General features: G+C 26.9%; 1 long non-coding RNA gene across 1 annotated transcript; it reads right to left on the bottom strand.

Annotated features, from left to right (window-relative positions):
• Window positions 1–829: 829 nt before the first annotated feature.
• LOC111629924 lies at window positions 830–17072 on the bottom strand. Its single transcript, XR_002757419.1, has 4 exons — window positions 16996–17072; window positions 1342–1425; window positions 1037–1226; window positions 830–971 (listed from the first exon to the last, which is right to left on the bottom strand). It is a non-coding gene; the product is annotated as an uncharacterized LOC111629924 (long non-coding RNA).
• Window positions 17073–18748: the final 1676 nt, after the last annotated feature.

Raw genomic sequence — 18748 nt, 5'->3', positions numbered from 1 at the left:
AAAATTTTATGTTTCTGTATTAAATCTTCTATATAAAAATTAATTCGATTTTAAATTCTTCCAATAATTAGTTTCTTACACAATATAATTTTCTACATTTTAACTGCTAATTTAGATAATTTAACATTAAAAAATTTGATCATCATCATTTTAATAGGAACGAATAAACGATCAACAAAGCGCAAAATCATTAGAACAATCGTTAAAGTACATTTCCATTAAGATAGAGGCCACTATCACTACTTCGTATGTCCTGTACTTATTCATCTCCTTTATATGGAAGTAGCTAGAACACCGAACATCTTCCTCTATAATTTAAAATTCTAAAATAAAAATATGTTTACTAAATTTCAATTTAACAGATAATATATATGTAAATGATAGTAAAATAATAGTTTACACTGTATTCGTTTTATATAATTTTAGTTAAATTTATAACCAAATTGTATATGTTTATGTATAATATATGTAAAATATAACATAGAAATATAATGCAGCGTAATAAATTTATTTGAAGTAGAATAAATTTTTATTTATTTTTTAAGTATAAATCATAGAAAAAGACAAGCAATTTCTGTACAAAATTAAGTGCTTGTATACAATAGTTTGGGGCTATTTATTTATTTATTTTTAAATAATATTAATATAAAAACTCAGTAAAATAATTAATACTGTAATTAATAATTTTTTTGTAAATGATGATGAACTTTTTTTGAAGTAACAGGTTATGGAGAATAACTAAGAGTTGTGGTTTCTTATTCTGTTTTCTTATTAAAAAAAATATTCTGAAACTCGTAATGAAATTTGAATATTTCCAGACTCACCGGTAGTTTTTTCTGAAATGTTACCATAGCAGCATCCTTTATTCTTCTTCTTCTTCTTCTTCTTCTTCTCTGACTCTTCTACCGTTACTTGGATACAGTAAATTGATTTTTTTAATGTAATTTCCAATATTCTTTCTATAAACAAAACTTTTACAAACCATTAAAATTTTAATATATAAAAATTGAAGATAAAAGTAGCATGTATACCTTACCCCCATAAAGAATTTCCTGATGCAAGGATAGCATTTCACGTTTGTCTTTGAAGTATCGAATGGTTTACCATAATTTTTGAATAAGTAGAATTAAAAGAATTTTTCTCTTATCAAATTTCTGTATGGAACATTTAAAGAAATTCTTTTTTTAATTGTCCAACTTATCAATTTCCTTTTATTGAAGTCATTACTGAAAAAGAAATCATAAAATAAAATTACAATTCCTAGCTTCAATTTTTAATCATATTTTAATTAAAAAACACCACGTGGCATCCGATTCAGATCGAAAATTCGTATATACTAACCTATCTGGTCTACATTTTCACCTAACTCCGTTCTCGAGATTAACGTACAGACAAGCGGACGGATTGCAGCGGGAACGTATAAGTCTGAAATTTGAAAATTACAGCTCAATTATCTTTAAAAATATATAATAAAACGAATATTTATTATGTTTTATTATATAAATGAGAAATTAACTAGGTTTTCCTTCCTTAATCTCGAGAATAGGTGAACGTCAAGACCAAATATGGAAAACTTAAGAGCAGAAAAGGCTCCCCCATTATACGAACTTCTGGTCTATACCGAAAATAACGTGATTTAAATTCAAAAATTTTCGCTAGAATAAGTTTACATGGATTACCGGCATGACTCTGTTGTTATCAGGAGAAGTAAGATTTACAGGGGCAACCAATTACTAATTTGAGGTGGAAAGCATATATTTTAAATTAAATTAATTAAAAATAATTGCTTGTTCTTCGTGTAAAATCAACAATTAACGAAGAATTAATACGTGGTGAACATTTATGAGACTTTAAGCATGAAAATTTCTATTTGGAAGCAGTTAAATATATTCAGAAACACCTAAAAAGTATCAGGAAAATGATCAGAAATTTCGAAAATGGTTCGAGATATAAATATATACTTTTTTAAAATAAATATTTTAGAACTTTTTTCTTATTTCGAAAACTTTAAACTGAAAATCTATGAGATGAATGATTCGGAAGTTTAAAAAACTTTGATTTTTTTTAAGTGACTTTAACTTAAAAGTAGTGAGATTTTTGAAATTTTTATATTAATTTTACACTATTTTCTATACCTTTGTTAAATTTTAACTTTCTTATTCAAGAGTTTCGAATTTTGTAAGTAAATAATGTAAGCGTATGATTAAAAGTATTGCAGAAATCTAAAATATGTGCAGTATTTGTATTAATAACGATATTGTATTATTATTATTATTATTATTAAAATTTTATAATTAATTAAAATAGTTAAAATATTGCAACTAAAATCGTAAATGTTTGTATAATTGTAATTAAGTATGCAAAGTTTAATTTTAATTCTTAAGTTTTTATACTGTTTTTACAGGGGTGTAAGTAGTAAAAGTTATAAAAATTATAAGGAAAAACTATTGTAACATCGCACAATGCGGGTTGAAAATTTTAATCATGTTTTTAATTTATTTAATTTAAAAAATATATGCTCTCCACCTGAAATTAGTAGTGTCTTGCCCCTGTACATCATACTTTTCCTGATAACAATAAAGTCATGCCAGCCATCTATCTAACTCTTTACAGGGGAATTTTTATTAAATCACATGACTTCCGGTCTAGACCGGAAATTCGTATATAGTTAATCGAGGCCTCCTCGAGGGCATTTTTAAGATCCTTCTGATCTGTGATCAATAATAGAAGCTTTTTTCATGTCTATCTCAGCTTTGACCATAACCACAATGAGAATAATTGAGTGATGATTGGGGTTCAATGTATTTAGGTCAAACTATCCACAAAAATTCTGAGATTCCGATCTGAGATGTTGTCTTAACTAATTTATGTATCCAACAGTAAAGGGGAGGCTTGCGTTGCATATTCGAGCATCAGACTGTACGTAAGCACATAAAACACTAGCAAGCGGATAAAGATATATAAGATTGGGAGCCCCTTTACATAATTATCCAAAAATATAAAACTAATACTGTCTAACTTTAAAGCTACTTATAAATTACAATACACAATTGACTATTTATATTTTTCCTAATTTCGGTGCCCCGAGACCCGGGGCCACCAGGCATGTGTCTCAAGTGCCTAGTGAATAATCAGGCAATGCTAGCTGCAATGTATTTACTTCGAATGTGTGACATAAGCCTCTTGTTGCCATTGGATACAGAAATTTCGTTATTCCCTAAAGTAGTTAAAATAAAATTCAGCCATTTTGGTTGGTTCCTAAAAGTGATATTCTTAAAAACACGAAATCTCTCTAACTTTACATAAAAATCTTTCAAGTATCCTCGTCTTATCTTCGTTATCTTCTACAAATGTGTCTCTATCTACCTATTATCAGGTTTATTGTCCACCCAGAACTTCCGGAAAATTCAAAATGCCATAAAAGATGCTAGAACATTTTAAATTCTCCAGAAACAATAAAATGCTTTAAATTTATCCTATGCAATGTTAAAATTTTAATTATAGATGGGAATATCAGATTACTAATAACTTTTACATCAATTATTCGATTTAAAATCAGAAAGAGGAAATTTCTATTAAAAATTACCTTCGAAATCATAAGCAATATGCTGGTGCCAATAATTTACATAATCATCAGCCCGTTAAATTTAATTGGAACTTTTTCAAGAACAATTCATTCTTTCTGGTAATTTCATCGCATTTAAAGGTTAGCTAATTTTGGCTAATTGCTAAAAACACTTTAATATTATTACTGTTATTAATTATTACAATTTACCTACTGAAAAAAATTATTTTAAACGTGGGCATCCGTAGGGAAGGAAGCGACTCCTACACTCTCGACGATGGAACGCCTTCATGCAATTCTTTTCATTCTATAATCTAGAAAAAGTGCCCAAAAAATTAAATAATCGAATAAAATTTTATTGTTGTAAGCATTTGTCTTCAAGCTTTGTAATCGTGGAAAATTTTCTGTGAACGCCCAAGGTCACATAAAAAAAGGAAGCACGAGTTGCTTAACTTTCCCGGCAATAAAATTTACAACTGCGTGTAGAGCCATCTGTTACGACATTTTATTTCAGAAAACTTTTTATATTTTAATTATTATAAAATATCATTAAGTCTGACCCGATTCGAGATACGACACGTTACCTCCTCTATCTCCCCACTCCATCGATCTTTAACCACCAAAATTTATCAGTATCAATCTCCCTAACACCCAAACCTTTCCAGAAAATTTCAGAAATTTTCGTTAAAAAGCACAGGAATTATTAAGCTCTGAACAAAATCCTGCCAACATATAAAAACCCAGCGAGTTCTCTCGAGGGGTTTTTATATGGGATCCTTTTTATTAACTTGGGGAATCTTGGGAAGGGGTTCTTTTCTTTTAACCAATCGTCATACTTTCCATCCATTATACAGTATACAACAGAGCAGGGAAAAGTAATAACATTGCACACTTCACACATATTGAAAACAAATTGCTAAATTTTTTATATAAAATATAAAAATTTATTATATAAAAATGTAAAAATATAAAATTCACGATAAATATCGTAGTATTATATAGAGTTGTATGTATATCCAATATAAAAATAATAATAAAAAAATAAACTTTTTACAATTTTCTCAATGTTTGCTGCAAAAATGATATCTGATATCGAAGTAAAATAATTTTATGCAAATTCAATTTTTAACCAAACTTCTTTATATTATTTAAATATTTTTGTTTCCATTTTTTTTCTAAAAAGAAAAGGAATATTCAATTTATTTTTAAGAAAATATGAAGGAAAAAAACAAAATAACCTGTAGTAGAAGAATTTTCGTGTCAAAGGTTCGGTGTAATGTTTTTTTCTGTGTAAGTGTGTTATATAAAATCGAAGTTTATTGATTTTTAATTTAATTCTTACATAATTTATGCCGCTTCCTGTCAAAATTCTTAGTTATTTCTCATGAATTATGTAACTTCTAATAAGTTTTTATGAATGACTTTTGTAAAACTGTTTAAATATATACTTTATATACACAAAACATATCAGTTATCTTTATTTTTATACAGTAATATCATATTTATCCATCATTTTTATGCTTTACTTAAGGCTTTAAAGCCTTAATTTTTTCATAAAAATAGAAGAATTAAAATTAAGCCTGCTGCATCATGGTTTAAAAAAAATAATAATCCTAATATAAATATATGAAAAATTAAAAAAATAAATCAATTTAAATAGTAAAAAAACAGAAAAATATATATAAAAAATGAATAAAAGAGTTTGAATAAGATTGTATTAAAATTAATAGGCAAGACTTGTTAATCAACAGCAGCAAAATATAAAATTAATATAAATATCTTCAACGTTCTGAATGCTAAATAACAAAATAAGAACTTTTAATTAAATTAATATAAATAAATTACATTACTTTACACGTAAAAAATCGATTTTATAGTAATTAAAACGATCGAAACATGTGAGTAAATCATGCAAATTTAATCATTCAATCACACTCATTGAAAGGTTTTGTTTGATTTTATAAACAAAATGATGCAAATTAATTTAAAAATATAATGAAATTCAAGTTTCATTAAAAATATATGAAGTCATTTCCTCATTATTTACATAATCGTTAAATTTATTAACTATTAAGATACAGAATTAATGGTAAAATATATCTTAAAATATCCAGCAAAGAAGTTGCTTAACTTTCCCGGCAATGTTTAAAACTGCATGTTGCACCATCTTTTATAATATTTTATTTTTAATAAACTTTATATATTTCTAATTATTATAAAATAGCAAAAAAAAAGCTTAATTTTGATGATAGGGATGAAATTTTCAAAAAGTTATAAATGCTAATAAAGAGTAAAATAGTCATTAAGTCTGACCCTACTCGAGTAGACACGACCTCTTTTATCTCCCTACCCAGTCGATCTTTAAACACCAAAATTGAACAGGATCAATTGTCCTAATACGTAAACCTCCCTGCAAAATTTCACAAATTTTCGACAAAAATCACAGGAGTTATTAAGCTTTAAATTAGATAAACAATTCGTCCCCCCTACATCTACAAATATAGAAAACACCGGCGAATTTTTTCCATTTCTCGACGTTTCAAGGTGTCCCGAATCCAAAAATATAAAAATATTGGAGGTCATTTGTTGACCGATCTCCATACTTTTCCTCTTTTATATATAGTCGACCCCCTATAACACTGTGGATAATTCAGTTTTATATGAATTCCATGTTGTACGAGTCACTTAGATTTTATAAATACGTGTGCCAGGCTGTGAACATCTCACGTATTTGTAAAATCTAAATGACTCGTACAACATGGAATTCATATAAAACTGAATTATCAACAGTGTTATAGGGGGGGGTCGACTGTATAACAGAGCCCGGAAAGTAAGAATTATAATACTCTAGAACCTATTTATTCCTCCAAAAAATTTTATATTTAAAATTTACAGGTCGACTGCACCTTTTATGGCTAATATTTAATTTTTCATGAGAAATTTATCCTAGATTTTAAAATCTACATAAAAAAATATATTATATGCATAATGCCTAACATTAATATAAAAATTTATTCACAGTTTTACATTTTGATATTTAATTTTATATTTTATTTTATGCAGAATTTAACAAGAAAATATGTTTACATTTTTTTTCTTTTTATTATTTAATTTTTTCTTTGGTATCGAAAATTTATTCAAAATTGTAGTTTAACTTTAAAAAAGTTTTTCGATTTTTGTTTTACTTTAAAAAATAATAATAATTTTGAATTAAAAGTGTTGTTCATAAAAGAAAGAAAAAATCATAATATATAATTCAATTTAACAACTTTTTTTTCGGTTTACTTTATAAAATTTAATATAAGAATTAATAATTAATATACAGTGGCTTCGAGTAACATCGTAAGGGTACAAGGAAAATAAACATGGAGCCCAAGTAGTTTTTCTATTACTTTTTTACAAAATAAAGAACAGTAATTACTGTTAAGTATTTTATACTACAATAGGATTTTAATAGTAATTAGTGCTTAGAAAACAAATTCTGGGGCCCCAGGACATCATCATCATCCCCCTCTCGTCGGGCCTGTGTGTGTAGGTGTATATTTATATGTATATAAGGCAGGTATAAAGTTTAAAATCCTTATAACCTATATGTTATGTATATAGATGATGTATACATGTGTCTAACTATAAAATTATATACNCAAAAAGTTATAAATGCTAATAAAGAGTAAAATAGTCATTAAGTCTGACCCTACTCGAGTAGACACGACCTCTTTTATCTCCCTACCCAGTCGATCTTTAAACACCAAAATTGAACAGGATCAATTGTCCTAATACGTAAACCTCCCTGCAAAATTTCACAAATTTTCGACAAAAATCACAGGAGTTATTAAGCTTTAAATTAGATAAACAATTCGTCCCCCCTACATCTACAAATATAGAAAACACCGGCGAATTTTTTCCATTTCTCGACGTTTCAAGGTGTCCCGAATCCAAAAATATAAAAATATTGGAGGTCATTTGTTGACCGATCTCCATACTTTTCCTCTTTTATATATAGTCGACCCCCTATAACACTGTGGATAATTCAGTTTTATATGAATTCCATGTTGTACGAGTCACTTAGATTTTATAAATACGTGTGCCAGGCTGTGAACATCTCACGTATTTGTAAAATCTAAATGACTCGTACAACATGGAATTCATATAAAACTGAATTATCAACAGTGTTATAGGGGGGGGTCGACTGTATAACAGAGCCCGGAAAGTAAGAATTATAATACTCTAGAACCTATTTATTCCTCCAAAAAATTTTATATTTAAAATTTACAGGTCGANAAAAGTTATTAAAAAAATTAATATACTATGTAAAATTTTATCGTGTTTACTGTAATTAAAGTAAGAAAAGTAATAATTTGAATTCGAATTTCGAGTTAGAAAAGTTACAAGACTTATTAAATATTTGATTAATGTTGTAATTTGTACTTTTGATATCATAAAATTTAATATATTATCTTTGAATTTTCTTGGAGAAAATTAAATTACAGATGGAATGCATAAATTTAGTTCCTTTTAGATAATCACGTAATATTCTCTAATGTAATGATTTAATATAATAACTTTTTTCCCTGATACAAAGTTTATAACTGTGTTTGATTACCTTATATATATATTTTTAACGAAGTAAAATTTATCTTGCACGTTTATATATTTACACTGTATTATTTATATATATTAAATTATTATTTAAAATCTTGAGGAATAACAAAACTTTTTAAGGAAATCGATTGAAATGAATATTTTCTATAGGGTCAATGAGTAAAAGTGGTTGGAAAACACCTGATCTAGGATGAAGTAAAGATAAGAAAGAGAAGAAATGATCACAGTTAGATACTGAGTTGATAGGATAAGTAATAAGGTAAGAAAAATAAATTATAAATACAGTAGAACGTCGTTTATCCGAAGGTCGGTTATCCGAAACGTCGGTTATCCGAAGGAATTCCAGTCGACAAATTTAAATTTTCGCCAGTGCTGTGGCGCTGTAATCTTTGGCTATGTCTTCGGCTACTCAAATATTTTACGTTTTTGATACTAAATTAACTTCTGAAGTATAATTTTTTATTGTTTTTATATTTTTCAATATATTTATTTTGTTTGTACAAAATAAAAAAATAATTTTTAATGATACAATAGTCTTCGTTAGGCTTAACATCGACGAAAATTCAACGCGAAGCGACACGCAACGGAGAAAAATTTCAACACGGAATAAATTAATATATTTTTTCATACATAATCGGTTATCCGAAAAATAAGTTATCCGAACAACCCCAGTCCCCAATTAATTCGGATAAACGACGCTCTACTGTATATTAAGAAATGTTTAATCGCTTAATAAAAAAAAACTACAATAATGCCAACCAATTATCATATTTTGTAGGCTTATTATAATTTACAATGCTTTATTTAGGTCATAAGTACATTTAAAACATATCAATTTATATATATGTGTGTGTGTATTTCGTTTACAGAGATTAAAGATTTAATTAATTAATTAAAAATTAATTTATAAGATTTATTTACAATGTATATACATTATAAATTAAATTTACGTTTCGTTATTTTTATTTATTATTTTCCACGTGAAATTTTAATTAAAAAAAATGATTATTTTATTAATATTTATTTATTTAAAAAAGATAACTAAATGCATCTTTATATTTTTATTGAATTTTAATTATTTTCTTACGTTTACTTTTTTTCTTTTTATATTTAAAGAGACTGAAGAAAAATCTACTTAAAATATGTATTATGATAATCCAGAATATATTGATTTTGCATTCAGAATTAGGAAATTTTTATTTTTTAAATAAAATAAGATTTAATGTTTTCATAAAGATTACAGCAAAAAATTTTACTTTAAAAGATTTAAAAGAATATTTTACGTGGTTTATAATACTTAAAAAAACTTATTTTAATAACGTTCTTGTTTAAATAAGATAATGTAGGATTTAATTTTATAGTGACAAAATTATTTGCTAAAAGATTCAGGTAGAAAGGGGCCAACAGCCATTTAACTGTTTGCCCCCCTCTACCTGAATCTGTTTTAGGATCCTCGGGCCCCTAAAACAGATTCAGGGGCCTTAAAATTTATTTTTTACGTGAAAAATGTAATAAGAAAATGATATAAATTAACATTTTTATTTGTATATTTTTATGTCTTTCAGAGAAACGTGGGGTTCCCTTTGTTACTAGACAGATTTTATCTCATCTCTCTGTGGTCGTGTATCTTTAAAACTAATCTTTTAGTATATATCTTAATATATACACAGACACTTCTTATAGTAGTGTATATAATAAAAGATTTATCTCTTATATAAGGCTGTAGAGGGGTAGAATTAAGCTGGACCTGTGACAGGTGTATATAAAATCTATCTAGGCGTATATGATGCATTAGTTTTACTGAGAAATCCTTTCATTCACTGAAGAAAGGGGCAAGTATAAATTGCGTGGTAGTTCCGAGACAATATGTAAATTCTCTAATCATAAGAGCATGATGAAAAAAATGTAATCTTGATAAATCACGTGGCTTTATATAAAAAGGCTAATATCGTGCAGTCTGCTAATTGGTAAATCACTACAATTCCTTATACTCACGAACACTACTATGACTTTCATCATTGTAAGAACAATAGACACACTCCTGCTATGCTGAAAAGATCTCTTTTGCTCCTGGATAAATATTAAAGTAGATATCTTTATACAGTATAATGGATCTTATATTTGTGAAAATATATTTTAGTATTATTATATAATTATTACTAGTACAATAATATATTATTATATAAATTAATCTACGTGGTTATCTAGGTATCTGCATATATAAACTATATGTAAGCGCAAGCTTTTTATTATATCTACACAGAATTTATATAAAACATACGTAGATCATACATAAAACTACAGTATATTGTGCATGAAACACGCGTATGAATCTACTACAAATATTAAAATGAAATTTATGTATTTATTCCATAATATATTAATTTTCAATATGATATACGTGAATCTATCATTGCAATATTTCAATATAACTTATCAACAAACTTTCATTATATTATATATATATAATATGTGAAGTGTACACAGTATCAGAAACTACCACTGTAGAATTTCTGAGATAGATAATATTATTTAAATTATATTAAAGTGCATTTATTCAATCATACAATACATTTTGTAGTTTTGCCCTATAGCTATAAATGATATATAAGTTATATATAAGGTACTTTATTGTCTGGAATATATTTGTAATATTTTGGACCATTTTCTATATTCGAAAGACGGTATGCGCATTTGTTATATGTCTTTGATTTTGAATCGCTCTAGGTAACTTCCAAATCTTATATTGCTATGTTGCGTGAGTAGCATTGAAAACGCAGTTTATTTTCAGTTTATATTTTAGTCTTCCATGTCTCTAGAGGATATTTTATATTTAATCGCTATTTTACTTCTTCTGAATTGATTATTATCCTATTACTGATATATATATAAATATAAACCAGTTATAGGAAACAACATAGCATTATAACACATACACATACATATATTAACGAGCAATTATTTATTATGAAATCGTCACAATACCAGGCTGTAATTGTTTATCATACTTTATATGCTCTCCATCTCAAATCAGTAGTGGCTTGCCCCTGTAAATCATACTTCCCCTGATAACAATCGAGTCATGCTGGTCATCTAACTCTGTTCTCGAGAAATTTTGAATTTAAATCGCGTAAATTCTGCTCCAAATCGGAATTTTTTACACGGTTAATGAGTCTCCACCCCATATATGGTCTCGATTTTTATCTTTCTAACTCCGTTCTGGAAATTAACGAATAACTGAGAGTCCTATGTCAGTGAGAATGTATAGGTTTATAATTTGAAATTTCCAAAGGTTATATTATTTTATAAATGTCATATAACTCGTTTTTATATATTACAACTTTAATTAACATACTCTATAAAATAATCTAGAATTGATGTACAGGTTGGTATAAAAACTGTGCGATTGATTAGAGTTTTCTATAATCAGTCTTACAGAAGATTTATAGACTGAATATTAATTAATAAATAATCTTAAATATTAAGAAGCTTGAGCAATTTTAAAAGATGTTTTCTTTTTCCTAAATTATAATAATTACATTAAAAAATTACGTAATGAAACTGTTCAAGTTTGGCTTCTTTGCCAGTAGAATATTGACGTATGTGACATTCTCGAAAGAATTTGGTCGAATTTGGTAGATTCTCTAATGTTTTCAATCGAATTTTCTGGTTTGTACACTATCCTAAGTATATATGTTCTACTTTTAACGTTTCTTTATAGTAAAAAAAAAGTACGTTTAAATTTTAAAGTTAGGTACAATGATCTAAATGTATTCGTTTGAATTCCATAGTTTAATATAAAGAAATCATACAAGTTATAGATATTTTTAGATTTCGTATAATATCAACATATAAATAAAATTTTTCCAATGTAAATTTTGACATTTGGCCTATCGAATATATCGATTAACTTTGATCAAAGTTATATTTTGATGGATGGAATCAGATTAAATTATAACAAAAGCTATAACTCAACAAAGATATGAATATCAGTTTCCTTTTTTTTTACGATAATCTTCTTTGTTGTTTGCTATACGTATTTAAATATGATTTTAATAAATAGATAGATAGAACTGTATAGGAATAACATAATGTATATAAAACTATAAATGTTTATAAGGATTATGGTTCAATCGAAAATAACTTCTTGCCCTTCTACTGTTTGCTCGAAATCTTCTAAAAACACAATACATTGTATTTTTGTCGTAGGTCAATACACGATATATTGACTGTCTGGTACTTCTGTGAAAGAAAATGAGATTTGAATTTGGTATTTGTTTTGTTGATTTATTGATAAATTATTTTAGATTGAGTAAATATTAAATCATTTAATAACAGGAAGATATTAAATCATTTAATATTTTTCCTGTTTTTCTTAATATATAATGAATTTTTATAAGCCTTTATAACTGCTCTAGATATTTTTATAAATTTAAATTCTCCTGTTTTTTTTTTTAGTTTTGTATATAAAATTAATTACAACCAGCTTTGCAGATTATTTATTTTTACATTTGATTTGTATATATATAAACTTTATAGTTATATATGTATAAAATAATATAAACGACTAAACGAGCATCAGCTTTGATGAAACACAATGGATTTTTATCCTTATCTAATACTATTAAAACTGCAATACGTAAAACTATCCTTTAATTGCTTCATAGTTTTATACAAATTTATATAAAAATAATACCTAAACTGAATAAACCATTGTTAATCTGACTACGTTTGACTATAGACAATACTCAATTTAATTAATTATTTTCTATAATTTACTTCAAAGTATTAAATTTTTAATCTTTCCATTCGATATTTCATTTCTTCGCTAAGTAAATTAACACAGACAACATCAACGAGAATAATTTAAAAAGCTTACGAAGGAGTGTTAACTTTTTAAAAATTATCCTTTCATCGCTACGTTATAGATATGATAATAGATACAAATAGACACTAACCAGACAGAAATATTGATTCTTGCGTTTTACCATAACAAATACGAAATCTCTAATAATATATAAATATTATCACGTGTGTCGAGACGGTGACATAAGGGGTTTTGTCCCCCCCTCCTTAGAGCGTGTAAAAAATTCCACAAATTATAATCATAAAAGTGATCGAAATACGTAACCTTTCACCTTTAATCACAAACTCTATTCTATTATCTACTTGTAGAAACTCCCCCAAAATTTGTCTACAAGTTTTACCCCTCTGTAATTTTATGTATATTATAATGTATCGAACTAACACCTTACTTACTTCGATCCATTACTAAACAAGAAACCATCTTATTTTTTATTTTTCTATTTGAAATATAACTAAGAACTATAGAAGTTAAGTTTGTATCGATCTGTGGTTTTAATTTCTACATATTTACACACGAGCATTTCAACAGCTTTTCTCTCTCTTCAGTAATAAGACATTCCAATTCTAAGGCAGAAACTTCTTCGCATTCGTATTCGTTCTATTCTAAACCACACCATCTGTTTTGCAAATCAAATAGCTCCTCATCTTTTCCTTCTTTTTGCATTTAAAGTGCGTCTGTTTTGTGTGTAAGTGGAGATGATAGCAGGATTTGTGTGAGCTATGATAAAACAGAAAAGATTTTATAAAATAAAAAAATACTAAGAAAAGAAGAAGAAGAAAGAAACCTTTTCCTTATGGTAAAAACTTCTAAGAAGAAAGGGGGAAAAAGTAAAAGAAAAAGATTACAAAACCCAGACGTGTAGCCAGAGGCGAATTTGAAAAATCTGCAGTTTGTGACTGGTGAATGGTTATTGGTTGCGATGACACACTATTCACTTTGATCGGATTAACTCTGACCTGCTTTGTGATTACGTTATTTTCTTCCAAGTCATTTACTTAAATTGTAACACCGGAGTCTACTCGAGTGGAATATAGATTGTAGCAATAATAATAATCAAATGCGAGCATTTAGGGTGGAAGAGACTATTAAGAAAAGCGCTCGGTAAATCTACTATTCTTCTCCATTCTTATACTTGCTGTGGACATATTGCTTAGACCAAATGTATCTTTACCTAGAATAAAATTTCGTTAACTGTTATCTCTCTTACTAATTCGTTTAAAGTTTGTCCTAATTCGCTAATTTACTATGCTATAATGGAAATTAGCGTATGCCATTGTCTCTTATTTCTTCTTAAATTAATTTATACGCTCTTCGATTTTATCGGTTTTTGCGTTACTTTTAGTATGAGATTTTCGGTACACCCGTCTGTCCTTTCTTAATCTCGAGAACTAAGTTAGATAGATGAAAATCGAGACCAGATATGAAAAGACAGGAGAAGTATGACGTACAGGAGCAATACACTACTAAAATCGAGAGCATTGTGACGAAAAATCGAGTGTGTATTATTTTGACGTTGTTAACAGGAAAAGTATGATGTACAGGGGCAATACACTACTAAACTCGAGAGCATTGTGACGAAAAATCGAGTGTGTATTATTCTGAAGCTGTCACAATAATACACTAGATTTTTTCCTCTTAATTCTATAATTTATGAAATTAAGTTTTTAAACGTATCCTAAAAATGATTTCGAATTATTTTATGAATTTTAAAATCAATAATATTGTAGAGGAAGGCTTCTATAACAGTAAAAAAAGTCATCTTTTGCTTTATTAAAATGGTATTTAGAAGGAAAATTCGAAAGTTAATCACCATAAGAGAAGCTTATCTACAAATCATTTATTCGATTTTTTTGTTGAAAGATTCTTACAGAAGGGTATGAAAGCAACTTATGATAACCTGTAATCCTTTCAGATTGCAATTGTAACTGATAATACCGTAAATCCGCTGACTCATGAGATTTAATTGGTTACCAAGATATCGAATGCACTCTCCTGTCTCAATTGTCGTTGATTCCCCCCTTGCCTTTCAATATATTTATAGAAATAAATGGTTGTAAATGATTAATGCCGAAGAGTAAGAAATAAAAACGATCGAAACTCTTGTTAAAAATAAAATTAATAGCAATACCAAGAGAAGGAAAAAAGTAATAATAAATTGTATGAAAGAATTAGTATTTATATAATAAGGAAATTAAAGAGTAGAATGCATTTACCACAGGGTTAGATGGTTAGACGGAAAAAATAATTATATAGTTAAGGGACAAATTAGTATCGAGATAAAGGATAAAAAAAAAATAGTATACCTGTTATATCAGAAGAATTTATTTGCTCTTGTAATTAAATGTTTAAGTAATGATGCCATAAGATACAGCTTAAGTGCAGCGGTATTTCTTCATTAATTAGTAGAACTAAAACTAAATGTCTGCCTTGTTTTTGTAAGAAAAATGTATAGATATATCATTAAAACAATTATAAATATTCGGTTTCATTTGTTAAATTAATCACATATGATGATAATTATCGCTTTAATACATTATTCACCAAGTAAAAATAATATAATTTAATATATAAAATGAATAATAAAGTATAATAATGTAGACAGATTGTGAATTTTTATTATTTTTTTTTTTAATATTTGGGAATTTTTCGGTATTATTGGTACTTGTGTGTAGAGAGTTCGCGATTTTGTTTACTCAATTTAAAGCTTAATAACTTCTGTGTCTTTAGTCGAAAAGTTCTGAAATTTTGCAGGGTGGTTTCTGTATTGGGGTCATTAATGCTATTAAATTTTGATGGTTAAAGGTCGAGTGAGTGAGGAGATAGAGGGTGGTCATATGTCGTATCTCGAGATGAGTCAGAATTAATAAAGATTTTACTCGTTATTTGCATTTATAATTATTTATAAAACTCCTCGTTATCCTTAAAATTAATCTTTTTGTTATTTTATAATAAACAGATAGCACTACACACAATTTTAACTTTTTTGCCGGGAAAGTTAGACAACTCGTTTCTAAACTGCGGTTGTTTACTCATCAAATGTTATATGACTTATTGTAAAATTATTTAATTAATTATCTATTTAAATATATTACTGGTGGTTTGTTTTAAGACAAAATAATGATAATGATATTGATAAAGGATTAAAGTATCGATCAATTAATGAAGAAATTATTGATCAGAGTAATCTGCTTACAAGACTAAATACCAGTTTTCGATCTAATTAAAAGACAACATGATGATCATTTAAAAGGAAAAACAATTAAGAATAGAATAATAATCTGATTTTAAGTGATTTCTTTATGTTTCGAGTATTATTTCTCAATGATTATTAATTAATTCTTAATGTTAAAATGTTGAAGATGAAAACGCGTTGTATCTACTTATAAAATTATTTTTAATTTGTAATTAATAATAATATATTTGTTTTTAAAATTTAAATTATGTTCTAATGAATTGTAGATTTATTTGTATTTCATACTTAGTTTTCTAGACTTACCTGAAAGTCTATTAGATACATCATTTTTACAGTAATGTCTCTAGAGTATAAGAATGTCGAAAACGAAAACAAGATAGAAAAAAAGTAGCGAAGATCTAGTAGAATATTCATGAAAAACACCCACAAAAAAATCCTCTCCTAATTGCATTTTAGGATGCTTCGTTTCCCAATGGGGATAGCGTTAAAAGTGCATTATATCTATTTGAAAAATCTTAAATAAAACCCCAAAGTTTTTAAAGAGGAAGAAAAAATAATTAAGTAAGAAAAAAAAAGTAAAATAAAGTACAACTATTTGGGTTATTTTCTTCTTCTTCATCTTCTTCTTTTCTACTGGTAAAGGATGATATGACTTGCGTGTGATGCATTCAGTGAAAGCAATGTTATATAAGTCACGTTTACAGAAGGAATAGATTTATTGAGAACAGAAAATATATATATATATATAAAAAGATATTCTTCACTCACTTTTTTATGTATTCCATCAGCGTTTTTGTTCGAGAAAACTGCAAAAAAAAACTCCCTGCTTCCTACCTGCAAAATTAGATTAAGTGTAGTTTATACAATGAGCTACTCTATTATACTTACTATAAAGCTACTGAATTTTTATATTGAAAGAGTAAATAATTAATAATATTGTTAAACACAAATTAGTTAGTATATGGATAAGAACTAAACTCTTCTTTACTCAAAGGCCTATAATTGTATTATACAAAAATAAGCACAGAGATATATACAGTACAGATACATTAATATGCTATTTTAATAATTATTTCTTAATTTTATATGGTAAAAAAACAATTTATTAGCATTATTCATTTTAAACTTAACAATTTTATAGTAATATATTAATTATATATCTAGGAAGATGTAGTAGGCTTCCTAGATACTTAGCGACAGTTATGCGAGGCCCTAATCAAGCATAGATTTGCGAGGCCTTTTTTATATAAGTTTACATAATGGTATTGTAGAATACACTTTAATTGGTATTGTACAAGATCTAGGATTTTGGCTATTACTGTATTATCAGTAGGTCCTATTGAATCGAGTATAAGCTTATCTGTGCATATAAATTTTAAGTTNTTATATATTATAATATATAATATTATTTTAACCGCAATTTTATAATCAAAAGTATCCAATCGATACTAATAAAAATAATATTCTAAAATCTCATTTTATTTATTTATCATTCAAAATTGATAAACGATAAAAACATATTTTTTAAACCGAAAATAATTTGGCATTTGTCATTATAACAACATCAAAAAGTATTTTCAGTACACTAATTCAATTGAATGATGAATTCATCCGATGATACAAGACATACATTTAATAATATTACATTACAAACAAAGCATTTCCTTCATTAATAATTTACTTTTCGGCATCATAATACAACTTTTATTCAAAAAAATAAGAGAATCAAAAACTTTCAATCAATGTTAATATTGTAAATATCATTCAGTTTATTTATTTTATTTGATATTTAGAATCCAAATATCATATTTAGATAAAACTTTTATATACAATAAAATAATTTTAGATAGAAAATAATTTATTACTGTAACATAGCATCGAGCAATATTTCACTTGGCTAACTCCATTCTATAATGAATTCATCTAATAAAAATAGAATACATCCCATTCGATACTATACAAACAAAATAGCTTTTCCATTAATAATTTTCTTTTCGGTATCAAAACATTTTCAAATAATAGGAGAATGAAAAGATTTGGAAAAAACAATCGATAACAATAACATCTAAATATTATTCAGTTCATTCAACCAAATTTGGCATGAATATTCTTCGACACCCTATGAAAAAATACGGTTGGGACCCACCCCAATCGTCTCTAAAGCCTACCCTCTTAACTTAAGCTCGAGCAAGCGTTAACATAATACTGCAGCTTCATTATTGTAAATACTCGAGTAAATAAATGTACATTTTAGTTATTCAGACCATTATTTTATCACCCTCTCCCAACCCAATTTTACCCACTTAAAACCAAGCCACACCAAGAACACGTAGCTGTTCTTCAACTGCTTAAAAAATACAATACAAAGTACACCAGCCCTTATTCACCTAAATCCCACCTCTTGAAAGCCAAAGCAATGTAGGGTATACACAGCTAATATACAATAAAATATCTTTATACATAATAAAATATTATAAAACTAAAAAAAATATTTGATAAGGATATTCCACTCTTAAACTTT

This window comes from Centruroides sculpturatus, unplaced genomic scaffold (genome assembly GCF_000671375.1).
Source record: "Centruroides sculpturatus isolate CEXI.00-Female unplaced genomic scaffold, Cexi_2.0 scaffold629, whole genome shotgun sequence".
Taxonomy (NCBI): domain Eukaryota; kingdom Metazoa; phylum Arthropoda; class Arachnida; order Scorpiones; family Buthidae; genus Centruroides; species Centruroides sculpturatus.
The sequence above is the reverse complement of the archived record's forward strand: the minus strand, read 5'-3'. Positions and strand labels throughout refer to the sequence as shown.